General features: G+C 38.3%; 2 pseudogenes; one reads left to right on the top strand and one right to left on the bottom strand.

The window, feature by feature from the left end:
- The window catches only part of LOC115286888, a 68,196-nt pseudogene extending 60,331 nt beyond the window's left edge, over positions 1–7,865 (top strand).
- Positions 7,866–9,048: 1,183 nt separating this feature from the next.
- LOC115286876 lies at positions 9,049–17,175 on the bottom strand (annotated as a pseudogene).
- Positions 17,176–18,561: the final 1,386 nt, after the last annotated feature.

Here is an 18,561-nt window from a genome sequence, read left to right as displayed (position 1 = left end):
GGCCGTGAGATAGTGACCTGAGCCTAAGGCAGACATTTAACTGACTGAGCCACCCAAGTGCCTTCTGACTTTATAGTTTTAAATTAAGTGAAAGATGAAGTAAAATTGAGAACAGAGAACATAAAACTTCAGTTACAACCACAGATCCCTTTAAAATACATACATTTCCACCATGGGATATGATTGATAGTAATTGCTAAACACGATAATTTAAGTACAAAAGGTTTTTTCCCTTTTTTTTTTTTTCTGTTCCAATTATTTGGAGTGGCCTGCATGCTTTGCATTCCTTAGTCTTTGCTGGAAATTTCCATTGATCGACTGTTGGTGACATGTTTTTGGGTAGACGATGATTCCCTGAACAATGCAAACAGGGCCTCGCTTTGCTGCCACACTTGTAAGAAGTGCCCTGTCATGTCGTCTGGCCTTCATGATGTGTTCTGAGCTCTCTGGACAGGTATTATTGTGAGTGTTGAAGAAGATTCTTCACTGAACCAAACTTAAGTCAGGCTACTGAATCTTCTTTTAGGCACATCTGTGGACCTCCTTGTAAAATCCAGTTTTAGCAAGAACGCTGCTAAGTCCGTTTAATCAGAACCTCCACTATTGATATCTGGCCACCCTTTACATCTGATGGTGTTTTTCATCCCTCCCATCCCTCTGGTGAGGTCCCATCACCTGGCCTGCAAACATCCCCTTGGGTCAGTTTAGTTGGAAACTCTCTTATCCCATCCACCGGACCCACCCTGCTCCGTGGCTATAAACTCCCATTTTCCCGTGCTGCGTTTGGAGTTGAGCCTCCTCTCTCCAACCCACTGCAAGACCCCATTTTACGGTGCTTCCCACAACTATTGTCATGCCCCCCTGGAGTAAAGCCTGCCTTACATACTTTAACAGGAGTCAGACATGTGCGTTTTTATATCTCTGACAATATCGCCAGTTGAAGAAACTACAGCTCTGAGAAGACAAATGATTTGTCCAAGGCCCTGGGGCTGGATACCACTGAGATGGGGGACTGGGAAGTCTGTTGCAGATTTCATAGGAAAAAGGGGACAGGCAGTGTGGTAGGCAGAAGAATGGCCCCTGACTTGCGACTATGTTGGTGAGGGGAAACCGAGGTTGCAGATATAAGAATGATAATCAGCTGATATTAAAATGAAAAGGTTATCTTGGTTCCTCTGGGTGAGCTCAAGGTAATCAAAGTCACCACCAGGTCCCAAACTAAGGAAGAGGAGGGCAGAACAGTAAGTGCTATGGTGAAGCACTGTGATACCAGCCCCATTGTGGTGCTGGCTTTGCAGATGGAGGAAGTGTCCACCCGCCAAGGAAGGCAGGTGCCTCTAGACACTAGAAAAGGCAAGACCAGAAAGTCTGTCCTGGAGCCTCCATTAAAAAATGGCAGCCCTGCCCATACCTTAATTTGAAGCCTGTGAAACTCATATCTGACCTCCAAAAAGGATGGGAAAAATAAGGAGGTAGAAGAGAAGACAAAAGAGTTGAGTTGAATAGAGAAAGATGAAGGACAAAGAGATGTGAAGGTTAAGAGAATGATGACGTTGTAGGGAAGGCAACAGACAGAAGAGCTTAATGGGGTCTTCAAGTTTACTTTGCAAAGAGCTTTATGATCTGAGCAAAGGGAGTTCTGAGGAGGTGTTAATACTTCCACTTTAGAGATGAGGAAGGTCAGGCTTTGAGTGTTTGACTCAACCAAAGTGACTTGGATGGACATGTAGGCAGAGAAATTTGGGAGGTAGCCAGGATTCGACATCCAAACTACCAATATACATAAAGCTTTGAGTGCAATTGGCTTTAAAAAGATAGGTTCCTGATTTTTTCTTTTCAAAACTATTAGTTATATTAGTAAACATTGTAGCACTAACCAAATTTAAATTAAAAAATTAATTCTGGTCCAGCTAACCCATGCAGATTATGTCTTTATGTTACCTCCTGATATTTTCATGATACATACACAACTTTGCATGGTTCTGATTATAGTATAATTTTTTTAATTTATATCATAAACACTTCATATATTGTGTCAGTCTTCATGATTAAAACTTGTAATGGCTGTTTGACATTTCATCAAACTGATGTATAATAACAGTAAATTTCCATATTGTTGGACCTTGGTTCAGTTTCTTCTTGATCTAAATAATGGTGCAATGAACATATTTTTCCTTTTTTTTAAATTTATTTTCGAGAGAGAGACAGAATGAGCAAGGAGGGTCAGAGAAAGAGGGAGACATAGAATCCTAATACAGATTCGAGGCTCTGAGCTAGCTGTCAGCACCGAGCCTGATGTAAGGCTCGAACCCACAAACTGTGAGATCATGACCTGAGCCAAAGTTGGATGCTTAACCAACTGAGCCACCCAGGCGCCCCCATATTTTCCTTTTTAAAAAATTTTTATGTAAATTCCAATTAGTTAACATACAATGTAATACTTGTTTCAGGTGCAACATAATGATTCAGCAGTTCTGTACATCACTTAGTGTTCATCATGGTAAGTGTACTCTTCAGTCTCTTACACCAATTTCATCCATCCCCCCCACCCCAACCTTCCCTCTCGTAACCATCAATTTGTTGTCTATAGTGAAGAGTCTGTTTCTTGGTTTGTCTTTCTCTCTTTTTTTTCCCCTATGCTCATTTGTTTTGTTTCATAAATTCCACATAGGTATGAAATCATATGATATCTGTCTTTCTCTGATTTATTTTGCTTAGCCTAATACTCTCTAGCTCTATCCATGTCATTGCAAATGGCAAGATTTCATTCTTTTTATGGCTGAATAATATTCCATGCTATATATTATATCTAGCACATCTTCTTTATCCATTAATCAGTCGATGGACAGGGGCTGGTTCCATGTTCTGGCTATTGTAGATAGTGCTGCTATAAACACTGGGGTGCTTGTATCCCTTCAAATTAGTATTTTCACATTCTTTGGGTAAATACCTAGTAGTGCAATTGCTGGATCGTAGGGTAGTATCCAAAATATAGAAAGGACTTACGAAATTCAACATCCCTGAAACAATCCAGTTAAAAATGACCAGGAGACATGAATAGACATTTTTCCAAAGAAGACATACAGATAGCTAACAGACTCATGAAAAGATGCTCAATATCACTCTTCATCAGGGAAATACAAATAAAAATTACAATGGTATATGGCCTCACACCTGTCGGAATGGCTAAGATCAACAACACATGAAACAACATGCTGGGGAGGGTGTAGAGAAAGGGGGATCCTCATGTGCTGTTGGTGGGCAAGCAAACACGTGCAGCCACTCTGGAAAACAATGTGAGGGGTCCTCAAAAAGTTAAAAATAGAATAACCCTATAATAATTTTCCATTTTTTAAAGAATATTTAAGATTAATTACTGGGAGGCATCTGGAGGGCTCTGTCAGTTGGGCGTCCAACTTAGGTTCAGGTCATGATCTCAGTTTGTGAGTTCAAGCCTTGTGTCGGGCTCTGTGCTGACAGCTCACAATCTGGTGCCTGCTTTGGATTCTGTGTCTCCCTCTCTCTCTGCCCCTCCCTGGCTCAGACACACACACACACACACACACACACACACACACACACACACCCCTCTGTGCATGTTTTTATATTGATTTGCTGAGTTAAATAATTTGTCTTTATTTGTATTTCAGAAAGAATATCAAGGGGGTATTAAAGAAAAGTACAAATTCACCAAAATCAATAGTTAGCCTTAGAAATGACAGAGGAAAAGAGGGGATACCAATGACTTGCTTTATCTCAGTTTAATAAACTAACGAGAATGCCTGTGAGTGAAACCACTCAGAAGGACAATGGAAGAACTGGAAGGCCACGCTGTCTGAACTCTTGACCACAAACACTTCAAATCTCAAAACTGCTTGGGGACAATATTTAGAAACAGTGACTGGCTCCAAGGATAGCTTCACAGTAAAAATAATTCTGTGGTTTATAACCATGTAGAATTGTTCTTAGGTTGTCTAGAAATACTGAGATGCTTATCATTTGTTTGTTTTTAATTTTTTTAAGTTTCTTTATTTTTGAGAAAGAGAGCAGGGAGGTGTGGGGGGAGGGGGTGAAGAGCCGAAGATCTGAGGCAGGTTCCGTGCTGTTAACAGAGAGCCTGAAGAGGGGCTCAAACCCATAAACTGTGAGATCATGACCTGAGCTGATGTCAGATGCTCAACTGACTGAGCCACCCAGGCGCCCTGGTTTATTTTTTTAGATAAGACAACTTTTTATTATAAGTAGTTACAGTAGTTTAAGTTGAAGCCATATTGATTCAATATTTTTATACATTATGAAATGATCACGTCAGTAGGTCTAGTTACCGTCTATCCCCACACAATGCTATTACATTATTAACTATATTCCCTTTGCTGTACATTACATTCATCATTACTTATTTTGTAGCTAGAAGTTTGAACCTCTTATTCACCTTCACCTGTTTCGCCTGCCGGCCCAATTCTCCTCTCCTCTGCCAATCACCAGTTTGTTTCAGTATCTATGAGTATGTTTCTGTGTTGTTGTTTTTTTGTAGATTCTACATATGTCAAACAATATGGCATTTGTCTTTCTCTTACTTACTTCACTTTGCATAATAGGTCTGTGTTCTTATAAATGTCAAGAGCTCATCATTTTTAATTGCTGAGTAATATTCCTGTGTGTGTGTGTGTGTGTGTGTGTGTGTGTGTGTGTGTGTGTGTAAGAAGCACATCTTCTTATCCATTCATCTATCATTGGACATACACATTTAGGTCTTAAATCCATATTGAGTTTATTCTTGTATGTGATATAAGAAAGTGGTCTAGTTCCATCCTTTTGCATGTATTTTTCCAATTTTCTCAGCACCATTTATTGAAGGGACAGTCTTTTCCCCATTGTATGTTCCCCTTTCCTTTATCATAAGTTAACAGACCACTAAGTATGGGGTTGCTTTTTATGCTGTCCATTCTGTTTGATTGATCTATGTATTTGCACCATCATCATGCTGGTTTGATTGCTATAGCTTTTCTACTATAGTTTGAAGTCAGGGAGAGGGATACCTCCAACTTTGTTCTTTACCTAGACAGGTTTGGCTATTCAGGGTCTTTTGTGGTTCCATATGCATTTCGTGATTATTCTAGTTCTGTAAAATATGTCTTTGTTATTTTGGTAGAGATTGCATTGAATCTGTAGATTGCTTTGAGTAGTATGGGCATTATAATTATATCCATTATATTCATCCAGTCCATGAATGTGGAATATATCACCACTTATTTGTGTCTTTTTCAATTTCTTTAATTAATGTCTTAGAGTTGTCAACATACAGGTCTTCTACCTACTTGGGTAAAATTATTCCTATGTATTTTATTCTTTTTGATGCAGTTGTAAATAGGGTGGTTCTCTTATTTCTCCTTTTGATAGCCATTAGTGTCTAGAAACCAAAGATTTCTGTGTATTAATTTTGAATCCTACAATTTTGCTAAAATTTTTCTAAAAGTTTTTTGGTGGAGTCTTTAGGGTTTCTATATATAGTATCCTGTCAGCTGTAAATAGTGACAGTTTTACTTTGTAAGTGGATGCATTTTATTTCTTGCCTCATTGCTGGGACTATGACTCCCAATATGTTGACTATGGTGAGACATCCTTGTTTTGTTCCTGATCTTACAGGAAAAGCTTTCAGCTTTTGACTACTGAGTGTAATGGTGGTGATGGGCTTGTCATTGTAGGGCTTTTGCTATGTTGAGGTATAACCCCTCTATACTCTGTTGAGAGTTTATCATAAATAGATGGTGAATTTTTTCAAATACATTTTCTGCATCCATTGAGATGATTGTATGATTTTTATCCTTTTTATTAATGTGGTATATCATGTTGACTGATTGGCAGATGTTAAATCACCTTTGCATCCCTGGAATAAATCCCACTTGGTCATGATATATTATATTTTTATTATTCTTAAAAACAGGCTATTCATATTTCATTGAGTATCTTGCATCTACATTCATCAGGTATATTGATTGGTCTGTAGTTTTTTCTTTATGTAGTGTCTTTGGTTTTGGTATCAGGATAGTGCTGACCTTTTAATGAGTTTGGAAATGTCCTTATCTTTTTAATTATTTGGAATAATTTGAGGAGGGTAGGTATGAACTCTTCTTGAAATGTTTGGCAGAATTCACCTGTCAAGCTGTCTGGTCCTGGATTTTCTCGTAAAGAATTTTTTGATTACTGATTCAATTTTATTACTAGTAAAAAAATGAGATTATATTTATAGAATTTTTTCTATTTTTTCTAGGTTGTCTAATTTGCTGGCATATAATGTTTATATTATTTTCTTTTGATCCATTGTATTTCTATGGTATAGATTGTAAATTCTAATTTTATTTATTTCCTTGGTGAGTCTGGCTAAAGGTTTGTTGATTTTGTTTATCTTTACAAAGAACAAGCTCTTATCTTTTAAAAATCTTTACTTATTTAATATTTATTTCATGCATTTCTGCTCTGATCTTTATTATTTTCTTTTTTCTACTAACTTAAGGATTTAGTCTTTTTTTTTAAATTTCCTTTATGGTAAAGTTAGATTTTTTTTTTAGTTTTTTTTTTTTTCTTGTTTCAAAAAGTACCCTGCACTCCTATGAAATTCCTTCTTAGAACTGTTTTTACTGCATCCCAATGACTCTGGCACATTGTGTTTCCATTTTCTTTTGTCTCAAGGTAGCTTTTTATTTCCTTTTTGGTTTTTTTGTGTGCACATTGGCTGTTAAGTAACATGTTAAATCTCCATATTTCTTTTCCAACTTTCTTCTTGTAATAAATTTCTGTTTTCAAAGCATTGTAGTCAGAAAAGATACATGATTTGATTTCAGTTGTCTTAACTTTATTGAGACTTGTTTTGTGGCCTAACACGTGATCTATCCTGGAGAATATTTCATGTGCACTTGATAAAAATATTTATTCTGCAGTCCTTGAATGGAATGTTCTGTCTAAAGTTCATCTGGTCTAATGTGTGTGTGTTTTGATTACAAACTGAATTTTTCTTCAGCTGGGACTTCAAGGGGTTGGATGGCCAGGAGGCGGGGCAGGGCACTGTGCCCAGTAACTCAGCCTGTGTCCACTGGTCCCACGGCCAAGGGCGGGTGCAGGTCCTTGGGGGCACACACACACAAAACTTTGGGGCCCCCGGAGTGCCCTTGAGCAGGGCACTAGGTTGGCTTTTTCGACGTGGTCCTGAGGCTCAGCTGCTCCAGGAAGTGCCATTTTGAAGCCACCACCTAAGCCAGTCAAACCAGAGCATGTTAAAGTGTTCAAAGCTCTATACATTAGAACCCTAAACTGCAGATGAATTGTACTTTCGGGAAGGTGATATTACCTACCTTACTGACATGATGCCAGTTGGTGGAAAGGCACCTCCACAGGCAGGACGAGACCAATCCCAAGCAAGTATGTGGCTGAGCTCACAGAATACATTGATAGCCCATTGCATGAAGCTGCAAAAAGAGGCATCTTGGGCTATTTAAGAGAGCATTTGGAAAACGGGGTCGGTGTCAATGGCTTAGACAAAGCTGGCAGTGTTGCCTATGCTGGGTATAACTCAGAGGGCACAAAGATACAGGGGGTGCTGTTTATTCAACCAAACATTGGGCTGAACCAACAGAACAAGTTGGGAGACCACGCTCTGCAGGCTGCTACCTGGAGGGTTTTGTAGATATTGTCCAGTTGCTTCTGGAAAAAGTACAAGAACAGACTTAAGAAACAATGGGAAAAAACACGTCCGGGACGTGACTACTCATGCTGTCTGTGCATCTCTCCTGAAAATGAAACCAGGAGCAGATGCTGCTCAAACATTAAGCAACGCCGAGGAGAATCTTGACAATGAAGACTCAGATTAGTTCCCTTCTGGAGATTTGAGATCTAAAACTTCTGTTGTTGCTTTTGCCATTCTGAAGCCCTTATCTTTGCCAGAAGAGTGTTGATAACTGTCTTTTATTTAAGTCTATATGCACATGGAAGGAGTGCACTGAGTTTGAGTACAATGTGTAAAAGTGTACGCTCTTACCATCAGTTTGCCAATACGTGACTGGATACTTTGCAATAAAATACATTTTTGTTCATCAGAGTAGAACAAGAGGAGATTATTTCTATTTAACAAGTTAAAGGAATCTTAAGAACTTTTTTCTTAAAATCAGAATGGACATTTTTTATTATTATTTTTTTTTTTAGTTCAAATTCTTTACCTTAAGGATTGAAATATTTGGATTGGATTTTTCAAGGGGGAAATGCTTGTTATAATAATGAACCAAAAAAGCTTCATAGAAAATCATCAGCTATTCTGACAAAATAAACACTATAAGAGACTGTTAAAAAAATGGACTTTTTTCACATTGGGAGATTTTATTAACTTAGATTGACATTGTGAATTTTATCTGCCAAGTCCTTAGTGAATATATCATTATTTCCTATAGACCTCCAGGTTCTTATCAATAACGTAGGATTATGAAGTTACAGTTATCAGTGTTTTGTCATGATTAAAACAACGTTAAAATAACAAGTTACTTCACTGAAATACTTCAAAGAATATTCTGGGGAGTGTTTGAAAGCTCAGTTTCTAAATACTAATTGATATATTTAGATAGGTATTTGGTATTGAAAATAAGCACTTACATAAAACATTGCTAATACATTGCTCTACTAATGAGGCTCGGTCTTAACTCATATATTTCTAACACTAAATGATAAAGCTTTATCTTCATATTTATTTTATTCATAGAACTCTTACCAATGAAGAATGTTGTATCCAACAATAAATCAGCATATTGTGAGTGACATTCTGTAGAAGTGAAAAAGAAGCCTGCAGTGGAAGAAACTAGAAAACTGTATTACATATCCTTTATACAAACCCACCCTGAAGAGTAGAATTAAATGCAGACCAAATGCTTTTAAAAACTTTTGTGCCTTGCTGGCAATTGCAGTATCCACACACTAAAAATATAATTAAAAAAATAATAATACAAAACAGTGTCTTAAATGACTGTAACTCATTTAAACCCTTCAGCCATCCATTAGGTTGTCAGATTATATTGGCAACTGAATTTTCACATCCACTTGGGCTCGCTAGGTTAAGGCCCCTATTTCAGAGAGCTTTACAACCATTTTTAGCAGCTCCATTGAAGTCATCACAAGCAAGAATTTTAAGTCCCCTGTCTGTTACTGACGCCTGAGCATCATCAACTCTTCCACATTGTTACCTTAGCACAACAGGTATTTTAATTTTGAAGTTGTGTACTATGATAACTATACAGTGTGCAATAACATCACGCCGTGTGACTCCTCCAAAAATATTGACCGGAATAGCCAGGGCTTGTTTATCTGAAGTGATAGGTTTAAATGGTTCTGTTACTCGATGGACTGCGGCATCACCACCAACATCCAGAAGGTTTTTTCGAGGCCTCCATGATGTTTTGTTCCAGCCCTTGTGGCCGTAGTCAATCCGGCACCATTTACTAGACAGCCTATGTTTTCATCTAGGCCATTATAGTTGAGATCTGCCTTAGTGAATCTCTGTCCCTTTCATTTTCCTGGGTCTCATCCAGTAAGTCAAAGATTTTTGTCTGGAGATAAGCTGAATTAGAATCAAAACTGATCTTTGCATCCATGCACAGCACACCTCCATGTGAATCCTCTACCATTGGATTTATTTCTTCCATGGTTGCATCGTATTTCAGGAAAGGGTTTTAAAGCTTGATCCTGTTTTCTGCCATCTACAATATTAGGTAGAAATCGCATCTTCTGTTCAGACCAGTCAGCCTAGTCTCAGCAGCAACAGTGTCAATGTTGATGCCACCTTGAGAACATCCTATTAATTAAGGACCTTGGAATGACCTTTCCATTGTTATGGCAAAGTAGTATTCTTTCCTAGCATATCTTCGATCACAAACCAAACACTTGATTGCATATTCTCCCCCTTTTTGCCGTTTGCTTGGTAAACAACTCCTCCCCAATCCTTTCTGAAGAAACAAGCTTTGCTTCTGTGGAGAGAAAACTGTCTCCACTCCCCCTTTGAAGGCACTCTCAAATGCTTCTCTTCTTCTACCACCAGCTAAAACCTGTGGCTTTATCATAAAATCTTTTGAATCTAATTTTTTTGGCAATTTCATAAGCTCTACCTGGTGATTTTGCCCCATGTCCTTTGGGAATAGAGACACCAGCCTCTTGTATCCCTACTTATGTGTTCATACAGGGAGAGATTCCTTTGTTGCTGCTGCTGTATTTGGAACCCATGGTTGGTAAACAATCAGAACTTCTCAGAAGCTGGGCAGCAGCCTATGACACCAACCGGGACCTAGAAATTGAATTTTTTAAATGAAGTTTTTTATCTTAATTCAAGTATAGCTAACCTAAGGTGTTATATTAGTTTTAGGCCTACAATATAGTGATTCAACAATTCTATGCATTACTTAGTGCTCATTATGAGAAGTGTACTCTTTAATATCATTAACCTACTTCCCCCATTCCCTCCTCCCCTCTGGTAACCATCAGTTTGTTCTTGATCGTTAAGAGTTGATTTCTTGGTTTATCTCATTCTCTCTCTCTTTTCTTTTTTCCTTTGCTCATTTGTTTGGTTTCTTAAATTCCACATAGGAGTGAAATCACATGGTAGTTGTCTTTCTCTGACTTATTTCACTTAGCATTAAACTCTAACTCTACCCATGTTTTTGCAAATGACAAGATTTCCATCTTTTTTACGCCTGAATAATATTCTATTGTACATATGTACCACATCTTTTTTATCCATTTATTTATCAATGGCTGCTTCCATAATTTGGGTATTGTAAATAATGCTGCAATGAGCAAGGGTGCATGTATCCCTTTGAGTTAGTGTTTTTGTATTTGGGGGGTAAATACCCAGTAGTGCAATTTCCAGATTGTGTGGTAATTCTATTTTTAATTTTTGAAGGAACCCCCACACTGCTTTCCAGAGTGGCTGAACCAGTTTGCATTTCCACCAACAGTGCACACAGCTTCCTTTTTCTCCACATCCTTGCCAATACTTCTTGTTTCTTGGTCATTCTGACAGGTGTGAGGTGATAAGTCACTATAGTTTTAATTTGTATTCCCCTGATGATGAGTGACATTGAGCATTTTTTCATATGTCTGCTGGCCATCTGTGTGTCTTCTTTGGAGAAATATCCATTCATGTCTTCTGTCCACTTTTTAATTGGATGATTTGTTTTTGTGGTGTTGAGTTGTATAAGTTCTTAATATATTTTGGATATTAACCCTTTATCAGATATGTCATTTGCAAATATGTTCTCTGCTTCAGTAGGTTGTCTTTTAGTTGTGTTCATAGTTTCCTTTGACATGCACAAGTTTTCATTGTGATGTAATCCAACAGTTTATCTTTGTTTTCACTCTCCTTGTGTCAGGAGACATCTAAAAAAATGTTACTGTGACCAGTATCAGAGAAATTACTGCCTGTGCTCTCTTCTAGGGTTTTTATGGTTTCAGATCTCACATGTAGGTCTTTAATCCATTTGAGTTTATTTTTGTTTACATGGTGTGAGAAATGGTCTAGTTCCATTCTTTTGCAGGTTGTGGTCCAGTTTTCCCAACACCATTTGTTAAAGAGACTGTCTTTTTCCCATTGCATAATCTTTCCTCTTTTGTTGAAGATTAATTGACCATATAATCGTGGATTTATTCTGTTCCATGGATCCACATGACTAGTTTTGGCCAGTGATACAGTGTTTTGGTTACTACAGCTACTCTGTATGTCTTCAAATCTGGGATTATGATACATCCAGGGTTTTTTTTTTTTTTTTTTTTTTTTAGTTCTTCAAGATTACTTTGGCTATTTGGGGTCTTTTGTGGTTTCATACACATTTTAGAAGAATTGGTTGTAAGTCTGTGAAAAATGCTCTTGGTATTTTCATAGGGATTGCATTGAATATGTAGATTGCTTTACATAGTATGGACATTGTAACAATATTTGTTCTTCTGATCCATGAGCACAAAATGTCTTTCATTTCTTCATGTTGTCTTCAATTTCTTTTATCAATTTTCAGAGTACAGGTCTTTTGCCTCTTTGATTACGTTTATTCCTAGGTATTTTATTCTTTTTGATGCAATTGTAAATGAGATTGTTTTCCTAATTTTACTTCATGCTACTTCATTATTATTATATACAAATGTAACAGATTTCTTTACATTGATTTTGTATCCTCTGACCTTATTGAATTCATGTATCACTTCTAGTAGTTTTTTGGTAGAGTCTTTAGGGTTTCCTAGCTATTGTTTATGTCAGTATAGTGAAAGTTTTACTTCTTTTTCAGATGCTATAATTTCTTTTTGCTGTTTGATTGCCACGGCTAGGACTTCCAGTACTATGTTGAATAAAAGTCATGAACATGGACATGCTTGTCTTATTTTTGACCTGCGGGAAAGAGCTGAGTTTTTCATCCTAGAGAATGGTGTTAGTTGTGGGTTTTTCATATATGTCCTTTATTATGTTGAGTGTGCTTCCTCTAAACCTACTTTGTTGAGGGTTTTTATCATGAATGAGTATTATACTTTGTCAAGTGCTTTTCTGCATCTATTGAAATGATCATATCCTTTTTCTTGTTGATGTGATGTATTACATTGATTCACTTGCAAATATTGAACCATCCTAGCATCCTAGAAATAAACCCTACTGATTGTGGTAAATGATTTTTTTTACATGTACTTTTGGATATTTGCTACTATTTTGTTGAGGATTTTTGCATCTAGGTTCATCAGAGATACTGGTCTGTGATTCTTTTTTTTTTTTTTTTTTTTTTTTTTTTTTTTTTTTTTTTTTTTTTTTTTTTTTTTTTTTGAGTGTCTTTTTCTGGTTTTGGTATAAGTGTAATGCTGGCCTCACAGAATGAATTTGGAAAGGAAGCTTTTCTTTCTCTTCTATTTTTTATAATAGTTTAAGGAGAATAGTATTAAATCTTCTTTATTTTTTATACTGTTTTAGTGTTTATTTATTTTGAGAGAGAGCAAGAGCAAGTGAGCATGAGCAGGGGAAGGGTAGAGTTAGAGGGAGACACAGAATCCCGACCAGGGTTTGAGCTGTGAGCTGTCCAGCACAGAGCCCTGCGTGGGGCTCAAACTTGTGAAACACAAGATCATGACCTGAGCTGAAATTGGACACCCTATCGACTGAGCCACCCAGGCACCCCTATTAAATCTTTAGATATTTCGTAGAATTCACCTGTGAAGCTGTCTGGTCCTATGTTGGGAGTTTTTTTGATTACTGATTCAATTTTATTTCTGGTAATCAATTTGTTCAAATTTTCTTCCTTATTCAGTTTTGAGGGTTATATGTTTCTAGGAATTTATCCTTTTCTTCTATGTTGCCCAATTTGTTGGCATATTTTTTATAACATTCATGATCTTTGTATTTGTGGTGTCAGTTCTTTTGATTTCTGATTTTCTGTACTCTCTCTTTTTTTCTTTTCTTTTTTGATGAGTCTGGGCTAAAGTTTTAACAATATTTTTGATCTTTCAAAGGACCAGCTCTTGGTGTCCCTGATCTGTTCTATTTTTTGTTTGTTTGTTTTTATTTGATTATTACTGCTCTAATCTTTATTTCCTCTCTCTGTTGTTTTGGGGGTTTGTTTGTTCTTCTTTATCCAGCTCCTATGGCTGTAAGGTTAGGTTGTGTAAGATATTTCTTGTTTATTGATGTAGGCCTGTAGAGAGCACTATAATCTCTCCTCTTAGAGCCACTTTTGCTGCATCTAAAAGATTCTTGAACTTTGTGTTTTCATTTTTGTCTCTGTGTATTTTTGGATTTCCTCTGATTTCTTGATTGACCCATTAATTATTTAGTAACATGTTATTTAACCTCTATGTATCTGTGTTCTTTCTAGGTTTTTTCTTGTGGTTGATTTCTAGTTTCATAGTGTTGAGGTCAGAAAAGATGCATGGTATGACTTTAATCTTTTAAAATTTGTTGTGACTTGTTTTCTGGCAGATTATGTGATCTATCCTGGAAAATGTTCTAGATGTACTTGAAAAGAGTGTGTATTCTCCTTTGGGATAGAATATTTTGAATGTATCTATTAGATCCATCCCATCCAATACATCATTCAAAGCCACTGTCTCTTCTCTTCCTTTTTGGATTATCTATCCATTGACATAAGTGGGGTTTTTAATCCCCTACCATTAGTGTAGTACTCTTGAATACTTCTGTTTTTATCCTGAGCTGCCACATGTATTTGGGTGCTGTTACGACGGGTGTGTAAATATTAATTTCTATATCTTGTTGGATTGTCCTTTTTGTATGATATAGTGACCTTCCCTGTCTCTTGTTACAGTCTTCCTTTTAAAGTCATTTTATCCCATACAAGTGTTACTACCCTTACTTTTAACTTCCATTTTCATGGCAAGTGCTTTCCCATCCATTCACTCTGATTCTGCATTTGTTTTTAGGTCTCAAATGAGTTTCACGTAGGCAGCACTGGCTCTTCCTTTTCTCTACATTTCATCACCCTATGTCTTTTGGTGGCAGCATTTACTACATTTACATTCAAAGCAATTTTTGATAGTTATGTACTTATTTCCACTGTGTTCGAAGGGTGGTTTTTTTTTTTTTTTTGGTAGTTCTTCTCTGTTACTTTCTTCTCTTGCTCTCTTCTTTCATGGTTTGCTGGCTTTCTTTAGTGGTATATTTAGGTTCCTTTATCTTTATTTTTTGCATATCTATTACTGATTTTTTATTTTTGGGTACCATTACATTTCTATATAACGTCTTATGCATATCGCAGTCTATGTTAAGTTGATGGTGGCTTAAGTCTGAACATCTTCTTTACTCCTTTCCCACCATGTTTAGGTATATTACGTCATAATTTATATCCTTTTATTTTGCAAACCCCTTGACTGATTTTTATAGATATGTTTAATTTTTCTTCTTCTGTGCTTCCTATTTTTCTTACTCCTTTTTTGATTTTTCCTTTCCACTCAAAGAGTACTCTTTAACATATATTGGAAGGCTGGTTTAGTGGTCATTAAATTTTAAGCTTTCTTTAAGAAAATATGCTTTTCCTCCTATTCTGAATGATAGCGTGTCACATAAGATACTCTCGGCTGCAAGTTTTTCTCTTTCAGCTCTTTGAATATATCACGCCACTCCCTTCTTGCCTGCCATTTCTGCTGAGAAATCAGCTGATCACCTTATGGAGTTTCCTTTGTATGTAACTGCTTTCTTTTCTCTTGCCTTAAAAAACATTTTCTCTTTATCACTACTTTTTGCCATTTTAATTACTATGTGTCTTAGTGTGCACCTCCTTGGGTTGATTTTGGTGGGGCTTTCTATGCCTCCTAGATATGGACTTCTGTTTCCTTCTCTAGAGTCAGAAAATGTTCAGCTATTCTTAAAATTTCTGCTCCCTTTTCTTATTCTCTTTCTGGGATGCCTATAATATGTGTGTCATTAAACTTGATGGTGTTGCTGAGTTCTCTCTATTTTCATTTTTAAAAATATTCCTCTCTCTCCTATTCAGATTGATTGTTTTCCATTACTCTGTCCTCCAGGTCACTGATCTCTTCTGTAGTCCACTATCTATTCTATGTAGTGTGTTTTCAATTTCAGTTCTTGAGCTCTTCACCATGATTGGTTCATTTTTTATGTTCTTCTCTTTTAACTCAGGGTCCCACTGGGCCCTTCCCTCTTTACTCAAGTTCAAAATTGTTTCAAATTCTCAATCAGGCATTTTACTTCTCTCCATTTTGTTAAACCCTCTTTCTGTGAACGTCTGTCTTTCATTTGGAACATATGTTAGACCAACATATCTGTCTCCTCACTTTGTATAACTCTGTGTCTGTTTCTATGTGTTAGGAAAGTCGCTTATGGCAACTGCTCTTGAAAGTAATAGTCTTATAAAGAAGAGGTACTATGGTGACTTGAAGTGCAGTGACCCCTGTTCATCAGAACCTGGTGATTCAGGGGGTGTTTTACAGGGTTTGCATTCACTCTACCATTGTGGCTGGACCACTTTTGCCTTTAGTCCAGTTATTTGCCATGGTTCTCTTTGAGTTTTGTGATCGGAGTTTTTGGCCTATGTTGTGTAAGTGGGCCAGTCTGGGGCCACTGTGGGTTTGAGTTTAGTCAGACCAGGCATTTGCCAGAGATGCAGTAGCACCAAACTCTAGGGTACTTTCCTTTTGTTGTCCCCAGAGAACCTTTCATTTGTGGTTAGGGCCCATAGTTGGACCAGATATCTGCCCCCTCCCCCAACCCTACTACTGGGGCTGTAGCCAGACTGGTGTTTGTGTCTATCTTCCTCTCTACCTGAGGCAGAAGTCACTTTGGCTTGGCACAGGCCTCTGTTGGGGCTGCTTGCACAGACTTGTGTCACCTCTATGGATGGGCTCCAGCCAACAGCCTATTAGAGGGGTCAGGTCTGCAAGAGAACAGGGATGACGCACATAGTCTTAGCAACCTTGGCGTGGTCTGCTGCGGGAGAGGACCTGGAGCGGAGGCCTGGCTGGAGCAGAGGCTTGACTGGACTGGGCATGTGCACAGGACAACGCAGGGTGGGGCCCGCTGTTAGCAAGTTGGACAACGTTGGCACTGTGCTCCTTTCTGCATGTCTCCTATGTCTCTCCTGGGGGGCAGTGGAGGGAAACGGTGCCACCAGCTCCTTTGTTCCAGGAGGGCCCCCAAAGATCCTGCGCCTCCAGCACATATTATAAGATTAGTAAACAAACCTCCCTGCAGGTGTTTTTCACACTGCTGCCCTTAAGCTGGTATTTCTGAGGGGCTGTTTGTTGTGCTGCCTTTTTAAGGGCAGGGACTTGGTTTCCTATCGCTTCCTGCTGAGCCGATTGATTTTTAAAGTGCCAGGTGTTAGCCCCCATGGACTATAAGAACTTGTGACATTATGCCTCCCTGGTTTTCATGCAAGCTTCTTATATTTGGGGTGCTTGGTATGAGGCTCTGGTCTTTTTATGCCTGTGGCATTTCCCCCTCCATGGACAGTCCCATAGGTCTGTTTGGCTTCCAACCACCTCTGTGCCTTCTTACCTTCTTCAGTGTGACCTCTTTCCTACATTTAGCTGTGAGGCATCTGTTCTGCCAGTCTTCAGGTCGCTTTCTGGGTTATTAACGCTGATGTGGGTGTTTCTAGTTGTATCGTGGGGTGGGCTGTGCTCAGAGACCTCCTGCTCCTCCATCTTCCCTGGAAGTCTCCCAGATTAGGGAAGTTGTCACCCATTAGTATTTCATCTATTTTTTCTGGTCCTTCTCTCTCTCTCTTTCTGGGACTCCTATGTGAATATTATTCCACTTAATATCATCTCTGAGGTCCCTTCAGGTGTCCTCACTTTTTCAATTCTTTTTTATTCTGCCACTCTGTGTAGATACTTTCCATTGCTTTGTCTTCTAGCTCACTGATTCACACTTCTATTTTATGTGTTCTGCTATTGAACTGCTCTACGTTTGTCAATTCAGTCATAATTTCTATTTCATTCTTCTTACATTTCTTGTCTCTTTGTTGAGGTTCTTCCTGGGTTTATTCATTTTTCTCTTGAGTTTGGTGAACATCTTTAAGACCATTACTTTGAACTCTTTAGTTAAGAAGTTGCTGGTTTCATTTTTGTTAAGATCTTTTTCTGGGATTTGCCTTATTATTTGAATCAGAACATAGTCCTGTCTCCTCATTTTGCCTGTCTCTATGGGTTTGTCTATATGTATTGGAAGAAATGGCTACTCCCATCAGTCTTGAAGGAGATACCTTATGTAGGAGCTGTTCTGGGTGACTCAGAAATGCAGTCTTCCCTGTCACAAGAGCCGGGCACTCTCTGGGCATCCAGGAAGTGGGCTTGTGTGCCTGCTGGCTGTGGTCAGGCCATGACTGCTTCTGGAGAATTCAGGGCTCATGCCACTTGGTTAGCCCAATTTTTGTCCATCCATTGTGCATGTAGGGTATGGTTTGGGGCACTTACCAAACCCTGTTGTGGCTTGGGTACTGCATGCTGTGGATGGGGAATGGGGAGAGCAGAGGTTGCTTTCTAGCACTAGCAGGCTAGAGAGAGGACATCAGTAATGATTTCTGTCAGCTCCATCACTGGCCCTTGAGCACAAGATTGCAAAAATGACATCACCAGTGCTTCTGTCCCTGGGCAAAGTGCCTGCAGATTCTTGCATCTCCTGCGGCCATGTGAAAATTGGTAGGTTTTCCTCAGTTATGGTCTAAGTTTATGTGTTGCTTTTGTACTAAGTTTCAGGGCAAATGCATGTGCACATGAGCCTTTTAAGAGCAGGATCTGCATTCCCTATAATTACATGATTGTCCTGGTCTTAATCCCTGTTGATTTCCAAAATCAGATATGCTGGGGGCTTGTATTTTTGGGGCTGGCCACCAGAATGGGGGTGCTTGCTGTGGGGCATAATCCCTTGAGATAGTGATCTATCTGTGGGGCATTCCTCTGTGATTATGGAGACACGAGGACTGGGGTGGGGGTCTAGTGTAAGGCTATATCTTTGATTCTCCTACCCTCCTTGACTAGTTGCTTTGTCTTTAGTTATGGAAACATTGTTCACCCAGTTCTCAGATCCCT

The sequence above is a fragment of the Suricata suricatta genome, chromosome 1 (assembly GCF_006229205.1).
Source record: "Suricata suricatta isolate VVHF042 chromosome 1, meerkat_22Aug2017_6uvM2_HiC, whole genome shotgun sequence".
Lineage (NCBI taxonomy): Eukaryota > Metazoa > Chordata > Mammalia > Carnivora > Herpestidae > Suricata > Suricata suricatta.
The sequence above is the reverse complement of the archived record's forward strand: the minus strand, read 5'-3'. Positions and strand labels throughout refer to the sequence as shown.